This window comes from Choloepus didactylus, chromosome 18, assembly GCF_015220235.1.
Source record: "Choloepus didactylus isolate mChoDid1 chromosome 18, mChoDid1.pri, whole genome shotgun sequence".
NCBI lineage: Eukaryota > Metazoa > Chordata > Mammalia > Pilosa > Megalonychidae > Choloepus > Choloepus didactylus.
The window spans coordinates 57,214,489-57,230,607 of NC_051324.1; the positions used below are offsets into that span (position 1 = coordinate 57,214,489).

General features: G+C 36.4%; 1 protein-coding gene across 1 annotated transcript in view; it reads right to left on the reverse strand.

Moving 5' to 3' along the window:
- Nucleotides 1-16,119, reverse strand: part of TANC2 (tetratricopeptide repeat, ankyrin repeat and coiled-coil containing 2) — a 553,793-nt gene that overhangs the window by 256,978 nt on the left and 280,696 nt on the right.

Sequence of the window (16,119 nt, forward strand, 5' to 3'; positions counted from 1 at the left end):
TGGTGGGCACTCTTACGCACACTTTAGACAACCCTTTTTAGGTTCTAAAGAATTGGGGTAGCTGGTGGTGGATACCTGAAACTATCAAACTACAACCCAGAACCCATGAATCTCGAAGACAGTTGTATAAAAATGTAGCTTATGAGGGGTGACAATGGGATGGGGAAAGCCATAAGGACCACACTCTACTTTGTCTAGTTTATGGATGGATGAGTAGAAAAACAGGGGAAGGTAACAAACAGACAAAGGTACCCAGTGTTCTTTTTTACTTCAATTGCTCTTTTTCACTTTAATTATTATTCTTGTTATTTTTGTGTGTGTGCTAATGAAGGTGTCAGGGATTGATTTAGGTGATGAATGTACAACTATGTAATGGTACTGTGAACAATCGAAAGTACGATTTGTTTTGTATGACTGCGTGGTATGTGAATATATCTCAATAAAATGAAGATAAAAAAAAGTTTCACAGAGAGTTTAAGATTATACAAAAAAATATGTTTTCCTTTTGGAATATCTATAATCCCTCAGTTAAATCTTTTTGTCCACAGAAACCATCAGCTTTGTAGTAAATATAATTTAATAAAACCTTTTGGATCTTAAATGAAGTTAACTTCTCAAATATGAGTTGACAATTACTGAATGGTTACTGAAATACAAGTTTTGCTCATTATATTTATTTTTAGAAAGAAAAAAGTTATTAAGACTAGTTTATGAATATATTTGCTGAGTTGTGCCTAAATTACAAAGGTTGTAAAAATCTCCCAAAATTCTATTGAAATGTTGCTGTTCTCAAATGGGTCTTTCAGTTTTCTTAGTCAATCTTTTCAGCTTTAAGAAGCTGAAAAAGTAAAACAAAACAGTACAAAAAACCCATAACAAAACAAAACAAAATTTGTGATGGTTAATTTTATATGTCAACTTGGCTAAGCCACAGTACCCAGTTATTTAATCAATGCTAATCTAGGTATTGCAGGAAAGGTATTTTGTAGATGTGATTAATATCTACAATCAGTTGACTTTAACTCTCTATAATATGGGAGGGCCTCATCCAATCACTGAAGGTCTTAACAGGAAAAACTGAGGTTTTTCCTAACCAATACAAAATCTAAACCCTCAAATGAAAAAATCTCATGTGCAACTGAATATTAACTCACAAACATTTCCTGGAACCTTACAAACTATTCTTGGAATACTCTTGAGGTAAATTATTTAAAAAAATGCAATTCATTTCAGACATATGAATATAAAACATTTCAGACAGTTTTTGAAATGCAGTACTACTACTTATTAAATATGTTGTAATAATATCACTTTGGCTCCAAATAAGTAACTAATATGATGAATATGCAGTTTGGGGTTGATTAAAATCAAATGCAAAAAACTAGATTAGTCAAGTTTCCTTTTTGTAATATGGGCACAGATAATCAAATAGTAAAATTCCTGAGCCAAACCACTCCTGCTATCATGGGCAAAGGAGAAACTTTTCCAAGTAGAATTTACATAGGAATCTGAATAGGAGGTTTTATCAAATATCCAAAGGTTCAGATAAGTAATCCCAAACATCAGAATCTTTGGAGAGCTTTAAAAAAGAAAAACATTTAAAAATTTATTTTGTAGGACCCCCAGTCTTGATGATTCTGATTTGGTCAATTTGGGGTAAACCACGCAGAATGCATTTTTTTTTACAAGTTCCTCAGATGATTCAGACAGACAACTGGATTTGAGAACTACTGAGCAGCATTTTTTGGGGAGATGAGGGGAATTCTCTCCTCAGAAATAAAAGTTCAGCATAATTTTCACTTAAACAAACAAAAAAACAGAAAAATAATATATAAAAGGTAGAATACTTAAAGAAATATGTAAGTGAATATGAAGTCATTTACTTTGCTGCTGCTGAGTCTTTTCATCGTACTACGGCATCCTCTGTACTTACAGACCAATTTGTGGCATAAACAAATAAAGATATTTTAAAAATAAGATTTCTTTACAAATTACTTTAATATGACCCCTACTTATCAAAATCCCTACGCAGTTTTTTTCTTGTTTTAAATCTTGTATAAAATTTTTATGCTTACTTACCCTCTTTATCTACATAGTTGAACTAATCATAATCTGATATATATAAGGAATAAATGATACTGTATGATAAAGAGAGTTTATCTCCTATTTCTGTTTGGATTTTCTGTTGTATTTCAATTCTCTTCCTAGAGGACCAAACTGAAACACTTATATAAGTATAGATTTATATTTAACCTAGAAAATTGGTAGGTACTGGATAAATCTTGATTAATTGATTAGGAGGTATGTGTGCTTTCTTTTGAAAAAAATTAAAACATACAGTTCACTTTATATTCTAGGAATCTGAAAATAGTCTACGTACAAACTATGATTCTCTAAAGGGAGAAAGAATAAGATATCTAAAGAGGAGTAGCTAAAAAGGTTGGAAGTTAGTGAAAAATCCATGTCTAATAGTTTTTAATAACTGTGGAGTTTTTCTATTTTATGATATTTGGCTTCAGCTATTAAAGGGTAAGTTGTGAGGCACTATATAACTTTAAAGCAAGTCATAGAGGTTCAGGAAGAGTTTGCTATGGAATTATTTTGTTTTAATTAAAATTTCAGTAACAAGCTTTAGACTTAAGGTTAAAAAAACTTTGGGAGGAGGAGACTATTTCATTTCTTTATAGGTGGAAAGAAACCATGAGATTCATTTTTGCAATTCAGCAAAATTTTCTAAAAATAATTTTGTATTTTTGTATCAAAGAAATATCTAATAAGGATAAAATTAATAAAAGTCAATATGATTCCATTTATATACACATTTAAGTTAGTGTTCTTTCTAGGAGAAAACTGAATTCAGGAAACTGAATAAAATTTATTCAAATTAATAGCTATAACATTTTTTTAAAATGTGGTTCCAACTCCTCTGCTGTTCTTTCTATGTGATACACGTTTTCTTTTCTTTCTTTCTTCCAAAAGGGTTGTAAAACATTACACTTAGGTCTATCTTGACTTCCACACATCTCAATTGTGTCAGTTCCCAATCAATCTGTACATATTAGGTGACAGTATAGTTTGAAAAACAGAAATATATATACCTAGTTAAACTCATAGCTCTTCTAAGAACCTCAGAAATATCATAGCCCATCAGGAGGCAGATCCATTCATGTTTTCACAGGTAAACCATTTGGGCAAAGTTTTATATTGTTAATTTGTATTTTAAATAATAATACTGAAAGATAATCAATAATAATTTATTCTCTCTCCCTCTGAAATATACACTTCATAGCCTCTCTCTGAAAATGCTAACACAACTCTTCTTGGATACCTTTTACATTGAAATAACCCAAAGACTCATTCTTCTCATTACACATTTTCTGCCTTGACCTTTCCATCTGAATTAAACTTTCCATTTTCAAATGACAAAAATGCAAGTGCATAAATACGAGTATTTTTTTAAAAACCCACAACTTTTCAGGTTCTCAGCAATGAAAGATTCTACAAAGTGGCCATAAATTCTGGAAAGATACCATGCCTGACTGTGTTAAGTGATCAATGAATGCCTGCACTTTATGGGCTGGAGAAAGGTCACATAAAGTGGTTCCAATTGTTCTAGCCAATTGTTCCAGTTTGCTAATGCTGCCAGGATGCAAAAAACTAGAGATGGATTGGCTTTTATAAAAGGGGGTTTATTTGACCACACAGTTACAGTCTTAAGGCCATAAAGTGCCCAAGGTAACACATCAGCAATCAGGTACCTTCACTGGAGGAAGGCCAATAGTGTCCAGGAAACTTCTGTTAGCTGGGAAGGCACGCGGCTGGTGTCTGCTCCAAAGTTCTGGTTTCAAAATGGCTTTCTCCCAGGATATTCCTCTCTAGGCTGCAGCTCCTCAAAAATGCCACTCTTAGCTGCTCTTGGGGCCTTTGTCCCCTCTTAGCTTCTCCGGAACAAGAGCCTGCTTTTAACTGCTGTCTTCAAACTGTCTCTCACCTGCAGCTCCTCTCTCAGTTTCTTTGCATTCTTCAAAGTGTCCCTCTTGGTTGTAGCAAGCTTGCTCCTTCTGTCTGAACTTACATAGTGCTCCAGTAAACTAATCAAGGCCCATGCTGAATGGGTGGGGCCACAACTCCATGGAAATTATCCAATGAAAGGTGTCGCCCACAGTTGAGTGATCACATCTCCACATTCAATCAAAAGTCTCCAACCCAATCAACACTAATATGTTTCCTGCCCACACAAGACTGCATCAAAGATAATGGTGTTTTGGAGGACATAATACATCCAAACCAGCACAGCATGTGTCTGAGAAGGGTATAAATTTAGGACAGAACCTCAGCAATACCAACTTTTATGAGAGTGTAAGAACTGTGAGAAAGTTATGAGGAAAACCAAGAAGGAATGGGAATTTGAAAATCAAGAAAGTACAGAGATGGAAAGAAAAAGTACTGTGTCAAATGCAGCAGTTCAGTAAAAGAAGTTATAAAAATGTCTTTTTGATTAGCAAAGATGAGCATCTGAATTGGCTCTGGTCTTAGAAGTCTCTCCTGTCCACTTGCTGGTCCTGCCTATTCTTTGTTACTAATCCTTCAGTTACAATCTTAACTGAATTTTGTCAGATCCCTTATACTAGGATTTCAGGACTACTCTTACTTCTAGTCTTATCTTTACCCAAGACTTAAGTTTGGATCCCTTTTATTTCATTTGAGCAGACTCAGGTCAGCCCCACACACATCCCCTAGTCTTGACCAAAACCCCAAGCTATTACCTGTCTGAAAGTTGAGGAAAGATGAGGAAAGCAATAATACATTAGGAAGAAAAACTATATTAGAGTGATGGGGGCAGAATCCAGATCGCAGTGGATTGAGAATGAATGAAAAGGTAAGGGGCTGTCAGTTTCTGGCAGAAACTATACCCAGAAATCTAGTTTCTCTAACTTGGAGGCACACAGCTAAACTAAATTCCCTAGCTGCCCTTGAAGTTTTTTAATAGCCAATGTGAATGAGTTTAGGCCACTGGCTTGGGGGTGGGGGTGGGGAAAAGTTGTAGAATAGAGTATACCACTTCCAAGGCTGGGTCATAAAAATCTCCCTTGCAATTCTCTACAGTAGTGCTGGCAATAGAAATATGTGACCCACATATGTAATTTTCTAGTAGCCACATTTAAAAAGTATCCTATTTTTGCCCAACAACTAAAATCATGGCCAAGAAAAAAAAAAAAAGCAGGTGAAATTAATTTTATTAATATTTCATTTAATCCAATATATCCATAAAATTATCATTTCAATATGTAATCAATATATAAAATTAATAAAGAGATATTTTACATTTTTTGTATTGTCTTCTAATTCCAGTGTTATTGTTTACTTACAGCACATCTCAATTTGGACAAGACACTTTCCAAGTGCTCAATAACCACATGTGGCTAGTGTCTAGCATGTTGAACAGCACAATGCTAGGGATCCAGCAGAAGGCTTCAAGATCCTAGGTGACAGCCGTTAAGATGGAAGGAGCTTGGGTTCCTGAATCACCATGATGAAAGTTGTCTGCGTAACGTCCATATGGATTTTTTTACAAGAGACATAGAGATTTCTATTATGCGAAACCATTAAGATTTCAGGGTCTTCCTGTCATGGTACCTAGTATTATTCTAATACTGATTAAACATGGCAGTATATTAATTTTTTATCTAAAATAACAGTAAAAGAAAAAAAGTTACAGATTGGCCCATAAAAATAAAGAGAACAGAAAAGACAAGAGTTGTCTACAAAATAATGGAAGATGGAAAGAAGAGAAACAGGTTTTGCATTTCAGTTTTCAACCTTCTGTTAGTTTGCACAATATAAACATGAAATGAATGAGGAAACTGGCAGCACACAGAATTTCTGTTAGACAAACTACAGGCATCACAAGTCAAGCTACCAAAGTAGCCTTCTTAAAGTTCCTCTCAGGTGACTTGAGGTAAAGGGAAGCACATTTTTTCTCACCCTCTGGCCTGGGGGTGAGGGGTTGGACATGAGAAGTACATACTACACTGACAACTCTCTGAGGAAATCATCTCTCAACTCTTCTACTTCAATCTGTAGCTAAGTAGGAAATAGACGATTGGTGAATGTTGGCAGAACTAGATGAATCTGCTACCTTTGAGTACCTTGTTTTAGGAGGTGGAAGCAATATAGCACCTATTGTTTTGCTCTGAACGTTGGTTGCCTCTGCCAAAACTCTGAGATAACAAGGCACATTAAATATCCTGCTACATATTTATAGGAAAAATATAAAATATAAATGGGGATAATACACACCAGATTTCCAATACAGAATTCTAAAGTGTGCCAAGCTTTCTTCAAGGGTGAGACTAAAACAAACATTTTACTGATATGTGTGATCTAAAAAAACTTTCACGTACTCCTTTCTCAGGAAGCTATTGAAGGAAATGCTGCAGCAAAACAAAGTGAGAAAATCAAGAAATAGGAAAAAACAGAGAAGTCAATAGGGATGGCTCTAAAGGAAATAAAAAGAGGACTGAGGTTTTACTGAGTACATTCTTTTATTTGAAGACAAGAGAAAAAATCCTTAAAAAAAATAGAAAGAAAGAAAGAAAGATCAAGACCTAGCAGATTATTTAGAAACATGGAGATAAACAACTGAAAGAATTGAAAGTGTTTTCTTCTGGAAGTTAGTTGAGAGGGTAGGAGTGAGCAGCAACTGGTATTTTTGTTATAAGCCTTGTAGAATTATTGGATGTTTAAAACTACGTACATGTATTACTTTGCTAAAAATCAAAATTACATTTTAAAAAGTCGCCTAAGATGGCGACTAGGTGAGACAGAGAAAAAAACACCTCCATGGAAAACACTAGATAAAAAACCAGAAAGGATCCAGAACACCACTTCCAAAGTATCATCAGCTGGACAAGTTCTGCTAAAGCCACAGGGAATGTGCATTTGGTGAAACCAGGAGTCTGCATTCTGAAATGAGTGAGTGAGAAGGCTGAATCCCTCGGCCACACTGCGTTGGGAGAAAACGGTGGGTTGGAGTTTTTAAAAAAATAAAAGAAGCCCGGGAACAGCTGCAGATAAGACGGGAGCAGTCTGGACTAACGCTTCGGTGTCTGGGGTGGAGGATACCCCTTCCCACACCCACTGCTGATTGTCTTGGGTCTGGGGAAACAAGGGGGAGACGCACAACTTGCAGCAGTCTCCCCAGCGGGCGGGGCTGCTCCTGCCCGGGGCCGAGCACACAGCACAGCTGAGCTGAAAAACCCAGCCTCGCAGCCATCACCCCAGCGGGCGGGGCTACTCCTGCCCGGCTGAACACACAGCACAGAGTCGAGACAAGAAACCCAGCCTGACAGGGAGTCTTTCCCGCAGCACCACTCAGATGACACAATATCGGCCGTGGACAGTGGCCTTGAATACACCCACGGCTGATTGTCCTAGAGCTGGGAGAGTGGAGTGTGCGGAAAGGGGGAAGTTAACGAGTCCCATTCAACCATCTTTGAAGCGGGCTGGGAACGCCCCTACATGGCCCGGCAGCCCAGGGCTTCCCTGGAGGCTGGTGCTCACTTGTGACGTGGCACGCCCACCCCCCCCAACAGAGGTCCTGGAAAAGCACAGCAGGGAGTGGGGAACTGCTTGGAAATCCCAGGGAACCTATGCCAATACCAAGGACTTTTGTGTCAGCGGCAGAGAACAGCCTTAAATCTCCGGAAACACCTGGGAGGTTTGATTGTTAAACCTGCCCTTCCTCCCTGACCACTCAGGCACACGTCCCTCATTGAGGGCAGACAGCACCAACAACAAACCCAAATTAAGTGCACCAATTGGACCCCAAAAGAATCAGATCCCCACATAACAATGTTGGGGAGAACTGACTTGAGGGGAATAAGTGACTCACGGATGCCATCTGCTGGTTAGAGAAAGTGTATGTCACCAAGCTGCAATTCTAACAAATTAAAGATCAAGTAAAGCAAATGCCAAGAGGCCAAAAACAACAGAAAATCTTAAAGCATATGATAACACCAGACGACATGGAGAACCCGAACCCAAACACTCAAATCAAAAGATCCGAAGACACACAGTTCCTGGCAGAATTAATCAAAGAACTACAGACAGGCAAAGAGAGCATGGCACGGGATATAAAAGACTTGAAGAAGAGCATGGCACAGAATATAGAAGACATAAAAAAGACCCTAGAAGAGCATAAAGAAGATATTGCAAGAGTAAATAAAAAAATAGAAGATCTCATGGAAATTAAAGAAACTATAGGCCAAATTAAAAAGACTCTGGATACTCATAATACAAGATTAGAGGAAGATGAACAACAACTCAGCCTCCTCGAGGACCACAGAACAGAAAATGAAAGAATAAAAGAAAGAATGGGGAAAAAAATTGAAAAAATCGAAATGGATCTCAGGGATATGATAGATAAAATAAAACATCCAAATTTAAGACTCATTGGTGTCCCAGAAGGGGAAGAGATGGGTAAAGGTCTAGAAAGAGTATTCAAAGACATTGTTGGGGAAAACTTCCCAAACCTTCTACACAATATAAATACACAAAGCATAAATGCCCAGCGAACTCCAAATAGAATAAATCCAAATAAACCCATTCCAAGACATATTCTGATCAGACTCTCAAATACTGAAGAGAAGGAGCAAGTTCTGAAAGCAGCAAGAGAAAAGCAATTCACCACATACAAAGGAAACAACATAAGACTAAGTAATGACTACTCAGCGGCCACCATGGAGGTGAGAAGGCAGTGGCATGACATATTTAAAATTCTGAGAGAGGAAAATTTTGAACCAAGAATACTTTATCCAGCAAAACTCTCCTTCAAATTTGAGGGAGAGCTTAAATTTTTCACAGACAAACAAATGCTGAGAGAGTTTGCTAATAAAAGATCTGCACTACTTCAGTTACTAAAGCAAGCCCTACCGACAGAGAAACAAAGAAATGAAAGAGAGATATAGAGACTTTTAACAGACATATATACAATATTACATCCCAGGTCACTGGGACACACGTTCTTCACTAGTGATCATGGAACTTTCTCCAAAATTGACTGTATGCAGGGACATAAAAACAAGCCTCAATAAAATAAAAAATAAAAAAATGAATTTGTTCAAAGCACATCCTCTGACCACAATGGAATACAAATAGAAGTCAATAACCATCAGAGACTTGGAGAATTCACAAACACCTGAAAGATAAAAATGAGGGGGAGATGAAAACATTCCCAGACAATCAAAAGCTGAGGAACTTCATCACCAGTAGATCAGTCCTAAGTAGGCTGAAAGGAAGGGACACTAAACAACTGACTGAAACCACATGAAGAAATAAAGATTTCCAGTAAAGATCACATGGTAAATATAAAGACCATTACTACTGTATTGTTGATTTATAACTCCACTATTTACTTCCTACAGGATCTAAAATACTTAAACTGTAATGATAAATCGGTGGTTTTGGACTCAATGTAAAATATGTAATTCTTGACAAGAACTACATAAAGGTGGGGGAATGGAGGAGTATAGGAACACAGTTTACATGTCCTATTGAAGTTAAGTTGGTTTCAAAGAAAAACAAGATTGTTATAGATTTAAGAGGTTAATTTTAAGCCCCATGGTAAACACAAAGAAAGTATCAAAGAATATGACCAAAGAGTTGAAAAGTAGAGTAGGGGTTCCAAGAAGTGGGGGAATGGGCAATGGGGAGTTAAGAAATGAGAGTAGGAGTTTTGGTTTGGAGTGAAGGGAAACTTCTAGAAACGGATGGTCGGAAGGTGATAGCATTGCAACACTAAATGTGATTAATCCCACTAAGGGAATGCTAGGGAGGGGTGGAATAGGAAGATTTAGGCTATATATATCTTTCCACAATTGAAAAAAAAAATAAGACAGTCTAAATAGATGAAAATTAAATGCCAAGGATGATCCTGGAAGGGATCTAAGGTTGGAGGAGAGGAGGCTCAAAGGGACACAGATGGGACACAAGGAAAAAAAAAAAAAAGGAAATATAGAATGTAAGCTTTATATCAATGCTGAATTTCTTGAACTTCTTAGCTGCATTTAACAAGATTGCATAAAATAATGTTCTTGTTCGTGGGAAAGGTATATGTGAATTATATTGTTTGTTCAAAGATATGTGCAGCTTGCTCTCATATGTTCAGAAGACAGAGCAATAGATGATGGGTGTTAGGGAGGGAGGGAGGGAGGGAGAGAGGGAGGGAAAGAAAGAGACAGTGGTGTGACAGGATCTTAAAGGTGATGGATCAGGGTATCGGGGGAGGGGGGTCAGGGTATGATGGAATTCTATGTAGGGGGTTTGTACTGTTTTTACAACTGTTCCTGTAAGACTGAACTTATTTCAAAATAAAATTTATTATTAAAAAAAAAAAAAAGTACATGGGGAAGAATCAAGTAGAACTTCAAAACTGCCCCAATGGTTCCTCAGAAAACCAAGTATAAAATTGCTGTACCACCCAGCTATCCCACTGGATTCAGCTTCAGAAGAACTGAAAGCAGGGATGTGAACAGATATTTGCACACCAATGACAAAGCAGCACCATTCACAAATGCCAAAAGATGGAAACAACCCAAGTGTTCATAAACTGATGAATGGATAAACAAAATGTGGTATATGCATACAATGAAACATCATTTGGCTTTAAGAATAAATGAAGTCCTGATGCACACAACAACATGTTTGAACATGGAGGACACTGAGTTGAGTGAAATAAGCCAGACACAAAAGTATAAACACTGTATGATCTCACTAATATGAACTAAACACAATGAATAAACTCATGGAATTAATATCTAGAATACAGGTTACCAGAAGATAGACTAAGGGCAGATGATAAGGGAAGCTGATGTTCAATCTATGCAGAACCTTGAACAAGGTTGACTGTAAATGTTTGAAATTGAAAGAGGTGATGCAGCACACTATTATAAGTGCAATCAACAGCGTTGAATTGTGCATGTGACAGTGGCTGAAAGGGGAAATCCAGGGTTGGGTAGGTCACCAGAAGGAAAGCTAGAGGATGAAATATGGGACTACACAATATACTGAACCCTGGTAGCGGATGATGAAGGAGGTTAATAGTACAAATATAAGAATGTCCCTCCATGAAACAGAACAAATGCATGCCACTATTACAAGGTGTCAATAATAAGGCTTCTATATGGGAAAAAATACACCTAAAGCAACCATGGACTATAGTTAACAGTAATATTCTTCCATCAATTGTAATAAAGTTACCACACCAATGTTAAGTGTCAATAATGGGGGGGGGGTATAAGGGGCATGGAGTTTCTCCTTTTGGAGCAATGGAAATGTTCTAAAAATTGATCATGGTGATGAAAGCACAACTCTGTGACTACACTGAGAGCCACTGATTGCACATGTTGAATAAACCATATGGTGTGTGAACAAAAAAAAAAAAAAAAAAAAAAAAAAAAAAGTGATTGGAAGCTGGAGAAAAGAAGTCTACCAAATATGCACTACTCTACAAGAAGACTGAATTTGGATGGTAGCTAGAGAGAGCACAAACACTGAGGATTTTCTCCTATGACAAGCAATAAAGGAATAATCTCAAGAAAAGGAGTTCTTATCTTGATTTAAACCACCATTTTCTTGCTTGGATTAATGCAAGAGCTTCTTAACTGGACACTCTGACTCTAATTCTTTGTCCCCTTCTAATCCATTCTGCAGCTAGAATGACTTTTTAAAACCCACATCTGATCATGTCATTCCCCTGCTTAAAACCCTTTAACGACTACCACTCTTCTCAGGATGATGTTCAAATTTAATGTGGCCTTTCAAGCTACTGGCAAGTACGGAGATCCAACAGATATACTAGCCTGAGGTTTTATTCATAGGAAGCATATTCCTTGCTGAGAGTATACACATAGGAGAGACTAGAAAAGGCCCCCAAAATCCATACATTCCTGAGCAACCCCAAGGATGTGTGCTTCATATGTATAGAGGAGACATGAAGAATCTAATGGAGAGTAAACTCTAGGGCATACCTGAAAATAGCCCATACTCTGAATGCACTCTTGTACCCAAAGAATGATCCAGCAGCAGAACACAGAAGGTTTCCACTGGCTTGAAGTAATTCAGTATAACCTGTGACTAATCATTGGCTAACCGTCAAGTATACAGCCCAGGGGCAACCCTTAGGAAGTGAGTCTTAAAAAGGAAAGTGAAAAGAAAGAAGGAAGGAAGCAAGCAAGTAAAAGAAAAGGGAGAGAAAGGTAGGAGAGGAAAAACAGGAAAGAAAAGGAGAAGGAAGGAGAAGGAGGAAGAAGACAAAGGGAAGGAAGGAGGGAGGGAGGAAGGAGAAAATTGAGCAGAGACCACATACAGTGAAGGAGACAGATTTCATAGATTTAGCCCAGGCAAGTTACTAAACAAAGAAAGAAATAAACAAAAATTTAAATAAAAATCTTCAGGGGAAAAAGATGTGAGAGTTTCTACAATAAATTTTCTAAAATGTTCTGTTTCCAACAAAAAATTATGAGAAATGCAAATAAACAGAGAATTATAACCTATAGCCAGGAATAAAAAGTAGTGAATATAAACTATCTCTGTATGTCCCCAGATGTTGAGAATTTAGGAAAGAAAGACTACAAAACAACTATTATAAATATGTGCAAAGAATGAAAGGAAACAATATTTAAAGAAGTAAAGCACTTCACCAACTAATAGAGAATCTCAACAACGAGATAGAAAAGAACCAAATGGAAATTCTGGAGCTGAAAAGTACAATATTTGAAGTGAAAAATTCATTAAAGGGGCTCAATAACAAATGTGAGATGGCAGAAGAAAGAACAGTGAACATGGAGATAGGTCAAGAAAATTGATCTTTGATGAAGAGAGAGAAAGAAGATTTCAGAAAAAAAAAGTGATCAGAGCCTCAGATACCTGTGAGGGGACAATATAAAACATTCAATAAATAGAGTCCTAGTGAGAGGAGAAGAAGTGGAAGAACAAATGTTTGAAAAAATAATGGCTGACTTCCCAAATTCAATTAAAAACATTAATCTCTATGTGCCAGTTTGGATGTATTATGTCCCCCCAAATGCCATTATCTTTGATGCAATTTTGTGGGGGCAGACGTAATAATGTTGATTAGGTTGGAATCTTTGAGTGTTTCCATGGAGATGTGACTCAATCAACTGGGCAAGACCTCTGATTGGTGTTACCCCACCCATTCAGGGTAGATCTTTATTAAATCACTAGAGTTCTATTTAAGAGTTCACAGACAGAAGGAGCTCAGAGCAACTGAGAGCGACAGTTTGAAGTGCAGCTGCAGCTAAGAGAGGACAAAACACCCCAAGAGCAACACTTTGGAGAATGCCATTTTGAAATGCAACCTGGGAGCAAGCAGACGCCAGCCACGTGCCTTCCCAGCTAACAGAGGTTTTTGGACACCAACGGCCATCCTTCAGTGAAGGTACCCTGTTGTTGATGCCTTACCTTGGGCACTTTATGACCTTAAGAGTGTAACTTTGTACCAAATAAACCCCCTTTATAAAAGCCAGTCAGTTTCTGGTATTTTGCACAATGGCAGCATTAGCAAACTGGAACACCCTATATCCAAGAAGCTTTGTATTTTGGTAATACAAAATAGGATAAATACAAAGAGATCCATACCTAAACACATCAGAGTAAAACTACTGAAATCAAAGACAAAGAGAAAATCTTGAAAACAACAGTTAAAACAATTCTTCAAGTACAGGGATCATCACTATGATTAACAGCTTACTTCATATCTGAAACAACAGATGCCAGAGAGCAGTGTGATGGCATTCAAGGGACTGAAAGGAAAAGCAAAACAAACAAACAAAAAAACCCAACAACCATCAGCCAAGCATCCTATATCCAGCAGAATATTGAATCCAGCAGAACACTGAAAACAAAATAAAAACGGTCCCACAGATAAACAAAGACAGAGAGAACTCACTGCTCACAGATGTGCCTTATGAGAAATGCTAAAAAAAGGAAATGACAGAAAGGCTGAAAGTAAATGACATCAGACAGTAATTTGAATTCACAGAGAGAAGGAAGACTATTAGAAATTGTAAATATGTGGTTAATATTAAAGATCCATAAATACATTTCTTCTCATTTCTTCCCTTAACTTCTTTACAAGACATGATTGTATTAAAGCAATTATTCCTAAAATTTTCCTTGGATTTTTAAATTATATAAAGATTCAACATATTTGCCAATAATAAAACAATGGAGGAGAGAGGGAATGGAACTATACTGGAGCAACGTTTCTATATTTTATCAGAATTAAGTTAGCATTAATCTGAGGCAGAAGTTTTGATGTATATTGTAATTCTTACAGCAACCACTAAAAGAATAACCTTATAAAGAAAATTAACAGAGGAATTAAAAAGGATAATATATCGGGAAGATGACAATTATAAACGTATCTGTATGTATCAACAGAGCTTCAAAATATATGAAGCAAAATCTGACAGAAATAAAAAGAGAAATAATTTAACAATAACAGTTGAAGATTTCAATATCCAACTCAAAATAATTGATAAATTAGACAGAATATCAGTAAGAATATGGAAGACTTCAACAATATTAACAACAAACTCAACAACCAACTCAATTGACATATATAAGAAGACTCCACACAAAGACTGCAGAATGCATGTTCTTTTCAAGTGCACATGGAACATTCTCTAGGATACACCAATATTCTAAGCTACAACAGAAATCTCAATAAATTTTTAAAGAATTGAAATCATAAATGTATTTTTTCCAACAATTTTGAAATTAAATTAGAAATTAACAAAAGAAAGAAGTCTGAGAATTCCTAAACTATTTGGAAATTAAGTCATACATTCCTAAATAACTCATGGGTCAAAGAAGAAATCACAGAGGAAATTAAAGAAAAAAAAAACAATTTAAACTTAATTAAAATGAAACACAACACATCAAAATTTAAAAGATGCCATTAAAGCAGTGCTTAATGGAAAATTTATAGTTTTAAACCCCTGTATCAGGAAAGTAAAAAGGTCACAAGTCAATAACTTCAGCTTACACTTTCAAAAAGTTGAAAAAGAGTAAGGTAAACTTACCATCAAGAAGAAAAAGGAAATAACAAAATTAGAGCAGATATCAATAAACTAGTAAATAAAAAATACAGAGAAAGTAATGCAATCAGAATTTAGTTCTTTGAACAGATGAACAAAATTGAAAAACCTTAAGTTAGACTGACCAAGAAAAACAACAAAGATACAAATTACCACAGTTACAAATTTCCATTCTAATATCCTGCTATCATCTTGATCTTATTGTTTCTCATTTTCTCAGAAGTAGCTCTGCCCTTCTAAATCTTTCCATTCCTATTAAGGGGGTCATCAATTCCCACTCTTGAAATCTTGGAATCATCTTTGATGGATCTTCCATCTCCCTTGATTCAATAACTGGTCGGGATACCAGTTTGTTTTCTCCTCCAAAATCTTCTCTTTGTGTATATTTTCCACCGCTACCATCTTAGTTGACCATTTCCCCAAAGGCCTCAATTCCTTCCCAGTTTTTTTATCCACAGCATCTTTTCATGAAACCTCCGTTGCAGATAAATTGACTTGCCACTTGAGTGTAACCTGCACACTCCTGCCTCCAAGTTTTTACTCAAGTTACTTAATCATTTCACCTTCTTACCCACATAATAAATATAATCTTTTCTCCCATTTAAACAACACACTTCTCTTTCAAATATTTAATGTCAATTTAACCAGGAAATTTTGGAGTAAAATTTAACTGTCATAATCTCTAGGAATGCTGTGATGACTGCTGTCATACTTTCTTCTGCACAGTTCTCCATACTTTTCTTCTAAATGACATAACTTCCTTTGGTCAACCTGAGCCTAGGTTGAGAAAGCTACAATGTTTCTTTTCTTTTTTTCTTTTTTTTTTTTTTTTTGTCATTTTGTGTGAGAGTGCAGATTGCAGTGAATAATGTGGTGATGACATATTTCCCAAAGTGCGTTCCTTGGAACACTTATTTGTTCCACATGATTTTGTAGATGTCAGGTAAGAAAAAAAAAGGATTCTGTTGTCATATAAGTTTTAGAGGTGCTAAATTAA